This window comes from Lissotriton helveticus, chromosome 6, assembly GCF_964261635.1.
Source record: "Lissotriton helveticus chromosome 6, aLisHel1.1, whole genome shotgun sequence".
Classification (NCBI taxonomy): Eukaryota; Metazoa; Chordata; class Amphibia; order Caudata; family Salamandridae; genus Lissotriton; species Lissotriton helveticus.
This window is the reverse complement of record NC_136067.1, coordinates 1404361976-1404380056: the sequence shown is the minus strand read 5'-3', so window position 1 is coordinate 1404380056 and position 18081 is coordinate 1404361976. Positions and strand designations below refer to the sequence as shown.

General features: G+C 49.5%; 1 protein-coding gene across 2 annotated transcripts in view; it reads right to left on the bottom strand.

Annotated features, from left to right (window-relative positions):
* MAP3K5 (mitogen-activated protein kinase kinase kinase 5) overlaps positions 1 to 18081 on the bottom strand; it is a 1111277-nt gene that overhangs the window by 818224 nt on the left and 274972 nt on the right. The gene's annotated exons all lie outside the window — the stretch shown is intronic.

Sequence of the window (18081 nt, the reverse complement as noted above, 5' to 3'; positions counted from 1 at the left end):
AGAGACATTTCAACGAGTATGAGTGATACTTTCCTCGCGAGCTAAATGAATTAAAGCGGACAAGGGAAATATATAAATATTACAACTTAAAACCATTTGCGAAACGAGAAACTCTACTACAACTGAATGCAGACACAGGGTAGAGAGGCACCGGGAACTCACACCAATACGTAGGGACCCATAAATGGGGTATAGAGGTATATATAGGTGAATTGGCACTGACCATTACAAACGTGGGGAAGAAAGACGGAAACTGAAACTTGGAGAGATCGAAAACTAGGTGCATAGCTTAAAAATGAATGTATTGTGATTGTGTGTAAAGTAACTTGTGCTCAGTGACACTTACCCCATCTTGATGTCACAGGCCTCCTAATTGCACACTGCAGTTTCACTCGTGGTGGCAGATGAGCTCTCTGCAAATGCCAACCGCCGGTACTTGCCAGGGCTGGGCTGTGTCAGTCACCCCTCGCTGATTGTCAGCGAGCACCGAATGATGGTGAAAGAGGCATGAAAGACGGGCCCAGCCAATACGTGCAGCGGTAGCGCAGCCCGAAAGGAGAGGACTTGAGTGACTTGCACAGATCAGGCTGCATTCGGATTCTCAATTGGCAGCACTCTACAATGGCAGGGCGGCCAGGCTGCTGTTGTGTAACCTGGCACCACTCTGCAGTGGCCTGCGGGCCCTATTGACTTCACATAGGGGTGTGCAGTAGAGAAGGAACCTCCTGGTGCACGCGGACGCCATGCTCTACCGCCGCACTTGGAATGGGAGATATGGTGACCTTCATCAGGCGGCACGTGGCGTGTTACAGAGAGAGATCTCTTTGTTCGGTGAAGTGTCACCCCCACTTTGTAAGGTCAGTGGTAGGTGAACGAGGGTCCACCGTAGGGCTTGCCTAGTCATGCGGCACAACGCGGTGCAAATTACAGCGACAGACTCGCGCCTCTGACAGCTTGAGCAGGCTAACTCATACTTTCAATGTATCGCGCCTGCCCGATTATGTCACACTAGTATTGGCTGTTGCGATAGGATGCAGGCCTGCCACGTTAATACAGCGTATCAATATTGGGCAACTATCATCACGTTGACAGACTCTCGTGAGCAACAGGTGTTAGTGAAACACCGTAGCCAGCCGAGCCCAGAGCGAGCTCAGCCAGCCCCCAAACTTAGCTTAGTGGGTGCAAAGCTGCGCGGACGCGCAATCTCATCTAAGGCAGGAGCTCTGCTCATACTGCGGTGTTAATTATCAGCACTCCTGCACTTGCAAGAAACCTCCCTGTAAAATTACTTTCTTCATATACCTTTTGCATATAGGTACAGTTTGAGGTTTCACATTTTAGGTAATATGCCTCACTTAGTGCCCATTTAGCCTGATCGAGCTTTCACTGATTAAGAGCCGAGGGACTTCTAAGTAAGCTATTGTTGCACTGCTGCACGTTCTGTTCTAAGATTTACTTTTGTACTTTATCTTTTTTTAAACTTTCAGCGTCCTTACCTATAACTAGCCCACAAAGATATGCCTTAAGAGAATCCAAGACAATATGAGGGGGAGCCGTCCCATCATTTATTGCAAGAAAAACCTTTATCTCTGTTTTGAAGAATAGCACCTAGCTTTCTTCCTGTAGATATTGTCTATTAAGAATCCATCTCTGAGGGTGAACTAAGATTTTACGTAACACAACCTCCAAAATAATCATTGCATAATCCGAAAATCCATTAGGTAAGATTCACTGATTACTCAAATTCGGGGTCTTAGATATAAGAAAGAAGTATATAAGGGAAGACGTATGGAATCTACCTGAAAAACCGGTGTATGCAATTTTGGTAGGAAATACTTCCCTCCATGGACCAATTAACCCCAGGGTTTTACTATAATTTTGAATCATTTTAAAGGTTTTAGGTTTTAGGTTTTAATTGCCTTTTGGATGTGCCTGAGGAATCAATCTTAGGGTTTGGTAAACAGTTCAAGTCTCCTCCTATGGTTTTTTTCACCAGGAAATTTTATTAGTGATTGAAACAATTCTTCATATGGCTCAGTATTATCTTCGACTGGGGCGTAAATGCTAGCAAAAGTAAGATATCTGACCCCCCAGCCTACAGGTCACCCAGCCCTACCTTCCATTTTTATCATTTACAAAGTTTACCACCTCTGCTTGAAATTTGTACCCAGAAAGATCGCAATACCCAGATGTGTTGCCTGGGAAAAGGAGAAGCCCTGGTACGCTGCCCAAGATCTGAACATGGAGAATTCCCCTACCTTCGCCACCAGTATATGAATTTCTTGGATTAAAACTGCAGTTGGACTTTCCGTCTTAATCCAGTATTCAATGGCCCACATTTTCTTTTTATTATTAGGGATGTTGAAATTGAGGGAGACCACCTTAAGAGTTTCCCTTTTATTCATTAGCACAATATATTAATTGACCATAAAGAGTCTCAAATATAGAGTGAGACTTTAGGGTAAGTAAGCCCTCTAATATACTGAGCCAGCCCCCAAAGCTCTGCTGTTTAATAAAACACTCAACACCAAGAGGGTGCTCTGCAGCAATAAAACTCATGGTGTTGATTTATCAAGGCTTTGCATTATTAACTCTCCACAAACTATTCCTAAGTGCACATTCACAAGTAAAGTTCTGATAGTGCAGTTTAAGTTTGGCAATTGATTTTAGACATAGATCTCTTCCCCCCCTTGCTTACAATTCCCACACACCCCCTCCACACCGCCCCCGTTATCCTCCCCAGACCCCTCCCAAAAGCAATGGTGAGCAGTCCACCGTCCCACTCACACCTGACAGACTTATCCCGTCCCACAAAACTGGCACCTTGACCTTGTGCCAGAAGCTATTTGCCTACCCACCCCATCTCTCCCCATCCCAGGATGTGGAAAGAGAAAGCCCAAAAATACCAGGGAGAAATTAGAAGGTAAAAAAAGGAAAAGGAGAGAAAGGGGAAAAAAGTCCAAGAAAAGTACGAATAATCTTAGAACTAACTTGAGAGCACTGGGCTTAGGAATTAGGACTTATTTGCTGCAGCAGCTTCTGGGACATTACAGAATACATTACATTTTCCTTTTACAAGTACTTTCAGTTTACTTTGCTGTGCAATCATTGCCTGTGCCCCCTGTTCCTTAAACAGATGCAACATTTTGACAAACTGTTTAAGTCTTTTGGCTGCGGAAGCGGACATATCTGGGAAGATATGACATAATGGAACTTCTGGAGAAGTGAACTGTTGCTGCTTAACCGACTTGGATAGAATTAGTTTTGTCACCCGGTAATCCCCAAAATTGACCAATATCGTCATATATATATATATATATATATATATATATATATATATATATATATATATATATATATATATATATATATATATATATATATATATATACACACACACACACACACACACACACATATATATATATATACACATATTAAATGCTAATTCCTAACTATATATGGTTATAACCTATGGTTTTTTCAGTGAATATATATATATATATATATATATATATATATATATATATATATATATATATATATATATATATATATATATATATATATATATATATATTTTCACTGAAAAAACCATAGGTTATAGACCATATATAGTTAGGAATTAGCATTTAAAAAAACTTATTTTACTCACACAAAACCATTGAAATTCCATATATAGTTAGTTGCACTAACTATATATCGCGCACCCGCAATCCACTGCTGATGATGTCACATATTACATCATTCATGACATGGTCAGTGACATCACTGATGACATCACTGATGACATCTCAAATGACATCACTGATGACATCACTGATGACAACATCCAGTGACTGTATGTTTCTGTAAAGTTAAAATATGTCTTACATATTGAAGAATGAGTGGATGTATACGTGTCTGGACGAAGGATTTAGTAGGTGCATGACTGAATGTATGAGTGAGTGATTAAATGTGTCTCACTGAGTGCATGGGTTAGTGACTAAACTGTCTTAATTTGTGCATCATTATGTCTGTTGTTCTGTAAACTGCTGCATGTGTTGATCAGTAGCTATATGAGTAACTATATGGGTTATTGATTGATTGCCCAAGTATTTGTATGGGAGACTGAGTGTGTGTGTGGCTGGCTGGGAGGTGTGTGACTCTGTGCAGATCAATGTGTACTTGTATCAATGATTGTATAAGAGAGTAAGTATGTGTTAGTATATGTTTGAAAATGTAAGGTGCTCTATGTTTAACTGTATAGATTAGAAAATGGAAGTGTGATTGATTCTTTACAGGACTGACTAGGTGTGTGAGTAACTCCATGGATGAGTGGCAGAGTGTGAGTGTCTGTATAGGTGTATGAGTGCATATGATAGTGTTGTAAAGATGAGTGATTGTATGTATGAATGATTGTATGGGTGAATGAGTGAATGTGTGTGTGGACGTAGGAATCAGTGAGTGCGTATGTAGTAACTAGTATTGGTGTGTCAATGGTTTAAAAAATTATACTCTGTATTTAACACTGGGTGTAACAGAGGTTATATTAAAATGTGAGGAGATGCATTGTATTGTCACATGAATGATATCATCAGTGATGTGGTCATTGATGTCAAATGAGATGTCATCAGTGATGTCATCAGTGATGTCATTTGAGATGTCATCAGTGATGTCACTGACCATGTCATGAATGATGTAATATGTGACATCATCAGCAGTGGATTGCGGGTGCGCAATATATAGTTAGTGCAACAAACTATATATGGAATTTCAATGGTTTTGTGCGAGTAAAATAAGGTTTTTTAAATGCTAATTCCTAACTATATATGGTCTATAACCTATGTTTTTTTCAGTGAATTTCAATGGTTTTTTAATAGCAAATATCAAAAGCTTTAAAATGTCAAGTACGTGGTAGGTAAAAACATTTTCGTGTTTATGCACGCTGATGTGCTTTGAACACTGCCCCCCCCCCCTCTTTTCTTTTAGGAGTATTCTCTCTTTGCAGATAGTGAAGGGTAGGTAACGCAGGCCTTTGCCCCCGTTGTGATCAGTCGTGCCTGCTTCCCTCTCCATTTGATTGATTGTTATCCAAGCATTTACTGTTTTGGAATTGGTTCTCTTTGGTTCATTCTCTATTTACAAACAAGCACAGAGTCGCAATACTCTGTTTAGTCTTTGCAGATAGTGAAGGATAGGTAACGTAGGCTTTAGCCCCCGTTGTAATCCGTTGTGCCTATTTTTATCCCTCATTTGATTGATTGTTGGGCCGAACATTGATCGTTCAGAATTGGTTCTCTTTGGGTGATTCTCTATTCACAAATAAGCACAGAGTCGCTGTTGGAAACCGGCTATTTCTGGTAGGCTAAGGCTTATGCCAAAGCCAGGCAGAAACCACCATTCCAGTCAGGGCAAGGAAGTCACACGCCAAGATAACCCCTGCTCACCCTCTAGGTAGCATGGCGCGAGCAGTCTAGGCTAAACTCGGAGGCGATGTGTAAAGCATTTGCGTCAGCGCACGACAGCAACAACATATTAGGTACACCACAAAAGAGACTCCACACAAGGTTATATTAAAATAACTTTTGTATTGTAAAAACATATCAGATAGAAATTACACATGTACATTGTGCCAACTGGCACGGCAATATTCACAAGGGATTATGTACACAGGACAGGGCCACATAGGCCACTGTCATAATCAGCACTTCTAAAATAGAAATAGTACTTATAGAACTTAGAATAAAAGTGTATAATGTCACTGTACCACAAAGGAACAGTTATAGATCACCCCCAGTAACTACTGGGGACAGGTAAGTACCACCTACGCAACCCTACACTCCTTGGGAGACTGTCACGCAGGGGACCAGGACCTCACTAGGACCACCTGTACTAAGAAAGAACAACCACCTAAGGATGAAATCCACTTAGGGGTATAGCTCAAAACGCCCTACCCATGATGCATGAATATACATTCAGAGGAGTAGTAAAGAAAGAAAACACATGATGTATAGACCTACACATTCAGCGGTGTTCAGGACAGAGCACATGATGCAATTAAAATACAGTCAGGGGTGCAGCGCAAGAAGACACATGATGACTAAACATTCAGAGGTGTAGCGCAAGAAGAGAAAGACACATAATGCATGAAACATTCAGGGGTGTCAAAGTAAAGCAATAGCGCAAAAATCACATGAGGCCTAAAAACCTTCAGAGGTGCAGGAATAACACATGATGCAAGAAATCACATTCAGAGGTGCAATAACCATATGATTGCGCACAAACTCACATAAGCCACCACCTGTGGCAGTCCCTAGGCCAATGGCCTTGTTGGGGCTCAGACGCCCTGAGTCTCAGTGTCAGGGTGCGCTGCCATGCAGCGCCAGTCTCAAAGTACCAAAAAGCCTAAACGTAGCAGGTGCCCACTAAGTGCTGGGCACCGGGAGAACAACAGAACTGAGCCAGGGCCCTCACTGGCCCTTCGGCGCCAACTGCGCCACTGCTGGAGCCACACAGGCTCTGGGCATAACACACATGCCCCAGACGTTGGATTCTCAAAGGCTCTAAAGCAATGATGCCAACCGTTGGAGCCACACAGGCTCTTAAAACACAGATGCCCCCATGAGCCTCACCGGACTCTAGCCCTCACACTCAGGGGCAGGAGGGGACGAGCACCGAAAATATGCCCCGAAGCCCCCCTCTCGAATATGGCCCTCTCGGGAGCCAAACGGGCTCGTAAACATAATGCGGCCCCTCTGAGCCTCTCTAGGCTCATGCGCGTTGGGGCGACCCACTGCCAACTGGGGCCGCCCTTGAAGCCCTCGTCGCGGTGGAGTCCCCCACGGGGGACTCTAACTTCTAAAAATGCCCCCAGAGCCCCTCCGGGCTCTGTGCACGTTGGGGCGACCCACTGCCAACCGGGGCCGCCCAGGAAGCCTTCACGGCGTCCTACTGGCACTAGGCGCGAGCTCGCGCCACTGCGGGGGGGGGGGGGGCGGACACCGACAACGTGTCCCGGCGCCCCTCCTCTCTTCTGCCCCCCGCGTTGGAGCCTTGCAGAGCTCCACACCAAGACTGGCCCCTCGAGCCTTCCCAGGCTCTACACACCGTTGGAGCGGCCCGCTGCCATACGGGGCCGCTCTGACGAAGGGGGACCTCCCACTCGGCCCGCCCTCAGCCCAGACTCACCGGGGCTCACGGGGCGGCTCCTCCGTCTTCCTGGGGCAGGCGCCGACAATGCGCCTCGGGCCCCCAGGCTCTTCCCTCTCCTCGGCATCGGCCGCCATCTCCCTCGCGCCTTCCTCCTCCTCCTCCCGCCTCACAGGCTGCGGGGCGGGACTTCCGGCCGGCCGCGCAGGGATTGGCCGGCCGGCCAGGTACTTCCGGGTCGCCGCGGGCAGCGCGGCGGCCCTCGCTAGGCAGGCAGGCGGGCAGCAATCGCGAGGTGGGCACTCGTAACTTACATAAACCTGGGCAAATCCAAGTCGGACAAATAAGCGGAGTGGGCTCCCGCGCCGATCCGCCGCCGGCCTCCAGCAGCAGCGCGCTTCCAAGCGCTATAGAGGCACACAAAGCGCTCCAGCACTAGAAGTGCAACCAAGCGCCATGGGCAGGAAATAAAGCGCTCTCAGCGCTAGGAAGGACAAGTCCAGCGCCCCCAGCGCTGGAAGGCAATAAAGCGCTCTCTCAGCGCTAGATGCAGATGAAGCGCTCCCTCAGCGCTACCGGGACAAGTCCAGCCAAGTCCTTCAGCAATGCAGCTCCACCATGCTGCACAAAGGTCCCAGCGAGTCCCAGGGGGCTAAGCAAAGTCCCCCCTTCAGCCCAGGCAGGGCAGAAGGGTCCCCCCAGGAGTCCAGGAATCCAGGCACCCAGGGGCTGGGCAGCGCCCACCCCTGGTAGATCCGACTCAGCCACAAGAGCCAGGACAAGAACATTTTGGAAGGGGCAGAGCCCCTTCTTATCCACAGAAAAAGCTTTGAAGCCTTTGAAGCTTTCGTGCAAGGCGAGCCCTAAGCTCTGGGAGTATCTGGTTTCCCTCCCCTGTCAGCCTCAGGTCAGAGGTGACAGGGGGCCATCGGGAGGGAGAGTCATCCAGGGTGGGCCGACAGACACAGCCTGGCACCACCAGAGCTCTTTCCACTCCTCCCTAACAGCAGATGGGGGGCCTTTCATCTACGCCCTCCTCCGGGGCCTTGCGGACCCTGCAGACCCTGTTCTACTCAAACCAGACAGTCCATCTACCAACAGGCCCAGGCATGCCTGGGCAGACTCACCAGCCAATCACACGCTAGCACCAACTTACACAATTATGCCAACTTCCAAAAGTGGTACTTCTGGACTAGACACAGTCATGCTGCATACATCATTTTGCAGCATTCATTCTCACGAGTTCATACATATCAAACTCGACCCTGCACTCCCCATGCATCAGGAATCTACCATGGGCATACATATTCCCCATTCATTCCTATGGGAGGGCAGGTCACTCACCATCCATACACAGAAAGCACACGCACTTTACACTGTACCACAGTGAAAAAGTGCGCAGAGGCCTACAATCACCAATCCAGGTTCCAAAAACAGGCGAGGAAAAAGCAAAAAGTCACGGGGTAGACCTGCCCAAAGGACCGGGTCCAACACATCCCCCTTCCAGCCAAAACGCAGGGTAGACCAATCAATACACTGATGGTCTTCAATGCTTTGGGCGACAAAACCACGGAGACGGGCCTGCAGGGCAGGGCCACCTTACAGTTTTTCGCCACTCGGAACCCACAGGGATTTCCCTCAACAAAAGCTCTCTGACACAACTAGGATACCCCACTGGTACACACTAGTCATCCACAGCCAGGACCAGGCCCTAGGCCATCCAAAGATCACGGGTCCTAACCAATCCACAGAGTGGGGGCAGAAGCCCCTGGCACACAATAGCCAATCTCCACTCTCTCTCTCAGGGTAGCTACACTACCACTGATCCTACAACCTAGGGACCACACCCTCGGCTGACTAGAGGTCACGGGCAAGCATGCCCCACCCTACCTCTACTCCATCAATGTTAGAACTGGGGGTCTCATGTTGGCAGAGGTAAGTACCTTAGACCAAGTAGGGACCCTTGCTTCCAGTCAGGGTGAAGGAATAACCCTCACAGGGAAGCACTCACCAGAACACAACTCTCCTACCAGATCAGGACCTCACTCCGTCACTGGTCTACCACCTGGAAACGATTCCACTTCTGAGGTACAAAGCACACAGCACAGTCCCTCTTCAAGCAGGTGGGGGGACACAGCACACAGCAAAGCCCCCTTTCGTCTACCTTAGTGGAAACAACAAACTGCAGGTGGGCCCCCGAACACACAGCAAGGGCCGCCTCCTCAGTCTCTTCAGTTGATCCACTTTAGTAGAGACTCCTCTTGACCTAGAAGTTTCCTAATCTCCCAACCTAGGATTTACACCCTTAAGTTGCACCGGGGTCAGAAGTACACCGTCCTTCTGCACCCCCTTCCAGTTCCACTATCACAGGCACAGTATGTCTCAGGCTAGACAGAGCACACGCCAGCGGCGTAGCAGCGACACACTCTCCTCCAGTACTCCCTATCACAGGGTGATTCTCAGTATGTTCCAGGCTAGACAGAGCACACGCCAGCAGCGTATCAGCAACACACTTTCCTCCAGTACTCCCTATCACAGAGGGATTCTCAGTATGTTCCAGGCTAGACAGAGCACACGCCAGCGGCGTATCAGCAACACACTTTCCTCCCACCGGGGTCAGAAGTAAGGACACCGTCCCTCTGCACCCCCCTCCAGAGTTCTGCACCCTCCCACCTGGGAGCGGTACCCCTGGAAGCCAACAACCGGTCAGGACACTGACTACAGATGCCCTTCCCTCCAGGTCAGGCTAAACCTGAACCTGGCCTCCCCCTCCTCGGGGAATAACCTCCAGAGGCCCCACAAATGGTCAAGCACTCTAGACGGTCAAATGCCCAGCGAACCAGGACTTCTGCACCCTCCACTTAGGAGCGGTACAGCCCAACACTAGGACCGCCGGAGTTCTGGTTACAGAAACTCCCCGTCCTCTTGACACATGAAGATCCTCTTCAAATGACTTGTAAGTACAGCCTAGGCCCCCTGACCTGGCGCTCCCTTAGGGAACCCTCCAGGCCCCGAGACAGGGTTTCGGGCCAACGTGGGACACACCGTCCCACACTCACTCCGCCTCCACTGAGACAGGACGTGAGCCCCTACACCCCTATCATCCTAATGGGACATAGCTGGGCTACACATGAACCTCTTCACCTACACAGGATCATCAGATACACAAGCCACTACTTTTAGAATCACTTTCTAATGTCTCTGCACGACATCCAGCACACCGCCAGACATCCACCTTCTTGTCCAATGCCTCTGCAGGACGTCCTGCACACCACCAGAGGTACACCTCACGTGCAAGCTCCTTAAAAAAAAACCTCACACGAACTCCTCCAGTTCAAGACACCACTCATCCACACACTCCCCCTCCAGACTGGTGAGACAGTTCCTCACTGCCTCTGACTCTCAACCTGTCACTCTCTTACTGAGCGCACCAGGCACCATACTCTGGGAAATGGGAATGGGACTTCACGCACTGGACACATTTAAGCTGCCACCACTGGATCCTACCATACTGGGGAATCCAGACACACACACTACACTCAGGGAATAACCACCCTCCTGAGCAAGCAATTTCTCCTCCACCCTCCCTCTCTTCCATCTACCCACACAGGGACAGGAACGGGAATTGGACACTGGACCCAGCAAGGGATTCCTAATCTATGGGAACCTCCCCTCTCTACTGGCGTCCCGCCCTGTCATTTTCTCTCAACTGCCACTTAACATAAAGCGCAGGAACACCATCTGAAAATGACACTTTTGAGGAAAATAAAATCAAAAACAATAATCCCAAATATGTGACTATCTGAAAAACGCAGAGTTTTTGTAATGTAGCCAGTTGTCGCTATGGCACTGGGCAAATGCAAGTCCAAATCCGCACCGCTGAAACACCAATGTTGGAAACCGGCTATTTCTGGTAGGCTAAGGCTTATGCCAAAGCCAGGCAGAAACCACCATTCCAGTCAGGGCAAGGAAGTCACACGCCAAGATAACCCCTGCTCACCCTCTAGGTAGCATGGCGCGAGCAGTCTAGGCTAAACTCGGAGGCGATGTGTAAAGCATTTGCGTCAGCGCACGACAGCAACAACATATTAGGTACACCACAAAAGAGACTCCACACAAGGTTATATTAAAATAACTTTTGTATTGTAAAAACATATCAGATAGAAATTACACATGTACATTGTGCCAACTGGCACGGCAATATTCACAAGGGATTATGTACACAGGACAGGGCCACATAGGCCACTGTCATAATCAGCACTTCTAAAATAGAAATAGTACTTATAGAACTTAGAATAAAAGTGTATAATGTCACTGTACCACAAAGGAACAGTTATAGATCACCCCCAGTAACTACTGGGGACAGGTAAGTACCACCTACGCAACCCTACACTCCTTGGGAGACTGTCACGCAGGGGACCAGGACCTCACTAGGACCACCTGTACTAAGAAAGAACAACCACCTAAGGATGAAATCCACTTAGGGGTATAGCTCAAAACGCCCTACCCATGATGCATGAATATACATTCAGAGGAGTAGTAAAGAAAGAAAACACATGATGTATAGACCTACACATTCAGCGGTGTTCAGGACAGAGCACATGATGCAATTAAAATACAGTCAGGGGTGCAGCGCAAGAAGACACATGATGACTAAACATTCAGAGGTGTAGCGCAAGAAGAGAAAGACACATAATGCATGAAACATTCAGGGGTGTCAAAGTAAAGCAATAGCGCAAAAATCACATGAGGCCTAAAAACCTTCAGAGGTGCAGGAATAACACATGATGCAAGAAATCACATTCAGAGGTGCAATAACCATATGATTGCGCACAAACTCACATAAGCCACCACCTGTGGCAGTCCCTAGGCCAATGGCCTTGTTGGGGCTCAGACGCCCTGAGTCTCAGTGTCAGGGTGCGCTGCCATGCAGCGCCAGTCTCAAAGTACCAAAAAGCCTAAACGTAGCAGGTGCCCACTAAGTGCTGGGCACCGGGAGAACAACAGAACTGAGCCAGGGCCCTCACTGGCCCTTCGGCGCCAACTGCGCCACTGCTGGAGCCACACAGGCTCTGGGCATAACACACATGCCCCAGACGTTGGATTCTCAAAGGCTCTAAAGCAATGATGCCAACCGTTGGAGCCACACAGGCTCTTAAAACACAGATGCCCCCATGAGCCTCACCGGACTCTAGCCCTCACACTCAGGGGCAGGAGGGGACGAGCACCGAAAATATGCCCCGAAGCCCCCCTCTCGAATATGGCCCTCTCGGGAGCCAAACGGGCTCGTAAACATAATGCGGCCCCTCTGAGCCTCTCTAGGCTCATGCGCGTTGGGGCGACCCACTGCCAACTGGGGCCGCCCTTGAAGCCCTCGTCGCGGTGGAGTCCCCCACGGGGGACTCTAACTTCTAAAAATGCCCCCAGAGCCCCTCCGGGCTCTGTGCACGTTGGGGCGACCCACTGCCAACCGGGGCCGCCCAGGAAGCCTTCACGGCGTCCTACTGGCACTAGGCGCGAGCTCGCGCCACTGCGGGGGGGGGGGGGCGGACACCGACAACGTGTCCCGGCGCCCCTCCTCTCTTCTGCCCCCCGCGTTGGAGCCTTGCAGAGCTCCACACCAAGACTGGCCCCTCGAGCCTTCCCAGGCTCTACACACCGTTGGAGCGGCCCGCTGCCATACGGGGCCGCTCTGACGAAGGGGGACCTCCCACTCGGCCCGCCCTCAGCCCAGACTCACCGGGGCTCACGGGGCGGCTCCTCCGTCTTCCTGGGGCAGGCGCCGACAATGCGCCTCGGGCCCCCAGGCTCTTCCCTCTCCTCGGCATCGGCCGCCATCTCCCTCGCGCCTTCCTCCTCCTCCTCCCGCCTCACAGGCTGCGGGGCGGGACTTCCGGCCGGCCGCGCAGGGATTGGCCGGCCGGCCAGGTACTTCCGGGTCGCCGCGGGCAGCGCGGCGGCCCTCGCTAGGCAGGCAGGCGGGCAGCAATCGCGAGGTGGGCACTCGTAACTTACATAAACCTGGGCAAATCCAAGTCGGACAAATAAGCGGAGTGGGCTCCCGCGCCGATCCGCCGCCGGCCTCCAGCAGCAGCGCGCTTCCAAGCGCTATAGAGGCACACAAAGCGCTCCAGCACTAGAAGTGCAACCAAGCGCCATGGGCAGGAAATAAAGCGCTCTCAGCGCTAGGAAGGACAAGTCCAGCGCCCCCAGCGCTGGAAGGCAATAAAGCGCTCTCTCAGCGCTAGATGCAGATGAAGCGCTCCCTCAGCGCTACCGGGACAAGTCCAGCCAAGTCCTTCAGCAATGCAGCTCCACCATGCTGCACAAAGGTCCCAGCGAGTCCCAGGGGGCTAAGCAAAGTCCCCCCTTCAGCCCAGGCAGGGCAGAAGGGTCCCCCCAGGAGTCCAGGAATCCAGGCACCCAGGGGCTGGGCAGCGCCCACCCCTGGTAGATCCGACTCAGCCACAAGAGCCAGGACAAGAACATTTTGGAAGGGGCAGAGCCCCTTCTTATCCACAGAAAAAGCTTTGAAGCCTTTGAAGCTTTCGTGCAAGGCGAGCCCTAAGCTCTGGGAGTATCTGGTTTCCCTCCCCTGTCAGCCTCAGGTCAGAGGTGACAGGGGGCCATCGGGAGGGAGAGTCATCCAGGGTGGGCCGACAGACACAGCCTGGCACCACCAGAGCTCTTTCCACTCCTCCCTAACAGCAGATGGGGGGCCTTTCATCTACGCCCTCCTCCGGGGCCTTGCGGACCCTGCAGACCCTGTTCTACTCAAACCAGACAGTCCATCTACCAACAGGCCCAGGCATGCCTGGGCAGACTCACCAGCCAATCACACGCTAGCACCAACTTACACAATTATGCCAACTTCCAAAAGTGGTACTTCTGGACTAGACACAGTCATGCTGCATACATCATTTTGCAGCATTCATTCTCACGAGTTCATACATATCAAACTCGACCCTGCACTCCCCATGCATCAGGAATCTACCATGGGCATACATATTCCCCATTCATTCCTATGGGAGGGCAGGTCACTCACCATCCATACACAGAAAGCACACGCACTTTACACTGTACCACAGTGAAAAAGTGCGCAGAGGCCTACAATCACCAATCCAGGTTCCAAAAACAGGCGAGGAAAAAGCAAAAAGTCACGGGGTAGACCTGCCCAAAGGACCGGGTCCAACAGTCGCAATACACTGTTTAGTCTTTGCGGATAGTGAAGGATAGGTAGTGCAGACTTTTGTCCCCTTTGTAATCCGTCATGCCTATCTCTGCCCCGTTTGTTGGTAGTTGGTTCAGCCCGGACCATTTATTAGAGGTAGATCATCCGACTCCACCAGAGGACACCCCTAATAAAAAGGACATCTATATAAAATGCGGACTAGCCGCTGTATCGTGCAAGCAAACTATAACATAAAAATCGTTAGAAAAAACAAAAGGAATCAAGCAAAATCAGTAGGCCACTGATGGGATCTCTTTTTGACCTCGCTAAAATAGAAACATTAGGAACAACCCCTCATGAGAAATATGAAACTAGTGAGAGGAACCGAGCTCGACTCCATGATGGCTGCAAGACAGCTCGGCTCCGCCGCCCACCCCGCCCAAAATAACGACAAACCCTATGCAAATATTATAAATATATACAACACACCAGCAAAGTAACAGGGTAAAACGTTTTATTAAATAACTATTTACATGGCAGCCTGCTGCAACATCGATCCAAATGCATGACGCTGTTCCTGTCCCTCCTTCCTTAAAGTAGCAATGCTGGGCTACTTTGGGCTACTTTTTAGTAGGATGTGGGCTTTAGAAAGTCTACAAAGGCCATCAGCCGGCGAGGTAGCGGCCTAGGGGTGGAGGACCGTTGTGCAAATAGCCCGGGGGCGACACCACACGCCAAGGCTCGTCCCCAATACACCCAGAGATGATGTCCAGCAAGTTGTGTGGGGGGATGCCTTGCTGATGCCGCCACCCCCCCCCCCCACCTTCTTGTTGCCTGATCCGGCCAGCTCAATCGATCGAGCATGAGACTCTTAAACCCAGGGTCGTAGGCCCGGCCATCTTAGTGATGTGTAATGCATGCCGCCGTTCCCGGGATTTCTCCCCGACTACTCTGCGGCCTACGATATGGAGAGGCCGGGGCGTTGACTAGGCGGGGCCTCCGGCCGCAACCACAGCGCCAACGATCGCTGCTGACGGAGGGGAGCCTTGCCGGTGAGAGCCACTGATCTGAAGAACCGCTGCCTGCGGTGCCTCCCTGAGCCGCTTGACGGAGGCCCCCGAGGGGCGGTGTGCTGGCGCGGACTCGGAGGGGGCGCTTGGCTCCTGCCCCCTCCCCAAGTCTTGTTGCCCTGGTGTGGCCTGAGATCGCCCCCGACATAGGCGGCCGGCTCCCGGGGTCCGGCGGGACTTTTAGCCTTTTGGTGACTCTTCCATTCTGGACCTTGTCCCACAATCCGTTTGACCTGAAGACACGTCCTGCGGTGCCCTCGCAATGCGGCCTGGTCCCTGAATGTGTGCGGGGGGACGGTATTGATTGGATCAAGATGGCGGCTTCACACAAAGCTGACTCAAGTGTTGCTGCTGATGCTATGCAGACAAAAACTGGTTTTCAGTTTGTACATTCTTCAGGATTTTTCCATCCAAGGCTGGTTGAGAGTTTGTAGAACGATGGCTTCAGATTTTCAACATACTACTCTTCAACATTCTTCATAAATGTAAGAATGTGAGACTCACTAGGAGAACGGCCGTTTATCTTTCCTTTCAAAATGCTGCCAACAATATTTTCTGTATGGAAGACACCATCTTGTAGCATAAAGGGCTGCGTCAAAGGTGGTATTGCCCAGAATGTCTTGTTTTCAAGTGCTCGTAATGACGAAGCCAGGACTGTGGCAGAGCGTCCAAAATCTACAAAAAACACCACTGCCAACTCTTCAATAACTTCCATCACCCAGCACCGCATTTCCAAAGAAACAGCATAGCAAGCTTTCGTGGCCTTTAGAGTTTTCGGAAGCAGTTTCCCAAGACCATCACTGCAGCCATTGCAATCCAACAGAGGAACTTTTTCCAAGATCGGCATATTAACAGGGCTGCTGGTGTAATCGGGGCTCTTGCAGCCATTCAACTTAATTGAAGCTTTCACAATGACAGACCGCCCACTGAACTTCGTGCCATGACATTTACTTGTAACATTCTGCTGGGTCTTCGCCGAACTGAAGTCTACAAATGCAAAGCATTTCATTCCGCTTTGACACTTTTTGACATGTAGTGGGTTGAAGTCTTTAAAGAGGTCCACAATTTGCTCCTCAGTCACATCACTTGAAAGATTCCCCAAGCCAGGCAGGTCCCACACCACTTGAAAGGACCTGCCTGGCCTCGACCAAAATGGCGCCAGTATGGGAGCGACTTGCAACTCCTTATGACGTTCTAGTTACTTAGCCTTGATGTTATGGGGGATGTATGCGGTCTTTGTGCACATGGCGGGCGGGGAAGGGTACTGACTGGGCATACGGACAACCCTATTGATGTCGGTTTTTCATTATTGATTACTGTATTATTAAAGCTTCGAAGTAATGTTACCCATGATACTCGCCCTTGGTGTGCGTATGGACGATTTTATTGTAACTGATCCTGTTATACTTTCGAATAAAAAATCAACCTTCACTGATCCTGCAACCGTTTGTCACGTTTAGTTTTTTCAATTAAATGGCTCGCTTGTTACATACTCCTATACCCCTGGCTTTTGACCCTTTCCTACGCGCGGTCTGTACTACCGCCCTCGGGCGATCTATGTAATGAACAGACTACCATTGCCGAAACACAAGGGAATGCATCTCAGAGAGATAAGTCAAGTACGTGGTAGATAAAAACATTTTCGTGTTTATGCACGCTGATGTGCTTTGAACGCTGCCCCCCCCCTCATCATTTAGATTACCACCGCCCATTGCACAAAAGCGTACCGGGCGCTCCCCACGCAAAAAAAAAATTATTTTTTTTTGTTGCCCCGCGGGGCCCTTTTAAAGCCTCCACATCAAACCTAGGGGGTCAGGGAGGATCTACTATGCCCCCTTATGGTCATTTCCCCCTTTGTTTTGGCCTCCTCTTGTCTCTCGATCCTACCGAGAGACAAGATGGCGGCCGCTCCGGACTGTTTAGAATGTTGACAGACACCGGAGAGCCAATCAGCTTCGCGAAGTTCCGTTACGCGTCAAGTATGCGAACCGGAGCGCTACCCGGAGCGCTGTTACAGATATATATATTTTTTTGAACGTTAATTTATCAAAATCCACTGGAGCACATATATTGAGACCTAGCAAAGGCACATCGGGCTAACAGTCCCTACAATTTTGCCAAGTTTCATGCAAATCCATTCAGCCGTTCGGGCTAAAAGTGAGGCCAACCGCCCTATTGAAATTAACATGGGAAAAATGCGTTTTGGGACCCCCCTTTTTTCTCGGCCCCCCCTTGACGAACCCCCCCAAATTTTCAGGGGCTGCTCAGAAACAAAATGTTCCATTTTCCTGAAAATTTCAGCCAATTCCGTCCACAAACGCCAAAGTTATTAGACATAGGATTTTTTCTCTATGGGATTTTTGAAAATTCTAACTATATATACCTACTGGCGACCGCCAGTAGGAGAGATATAGATATATATAGATATATATATATATAGATATATATATATATATAGATATATATATATAGATATATATATATATATATATATAAATTCAAACAAGTAGTCCTGAACTTCCAATTTCTGGAGAACAAGGACCAAACGAAACCCAAAGAGGAGGCAAAGAAATGTATTGAACCAAGTTCAACAGCGCAGCAGACTGACGCGTTTCGGGCGGATGTACACACATATATATATATATTAAAACCAGGAAACTTGGAGCCTGTTAGCTCCATTCCCGGTTTTGCAAGTCGAAACTGTTGTGA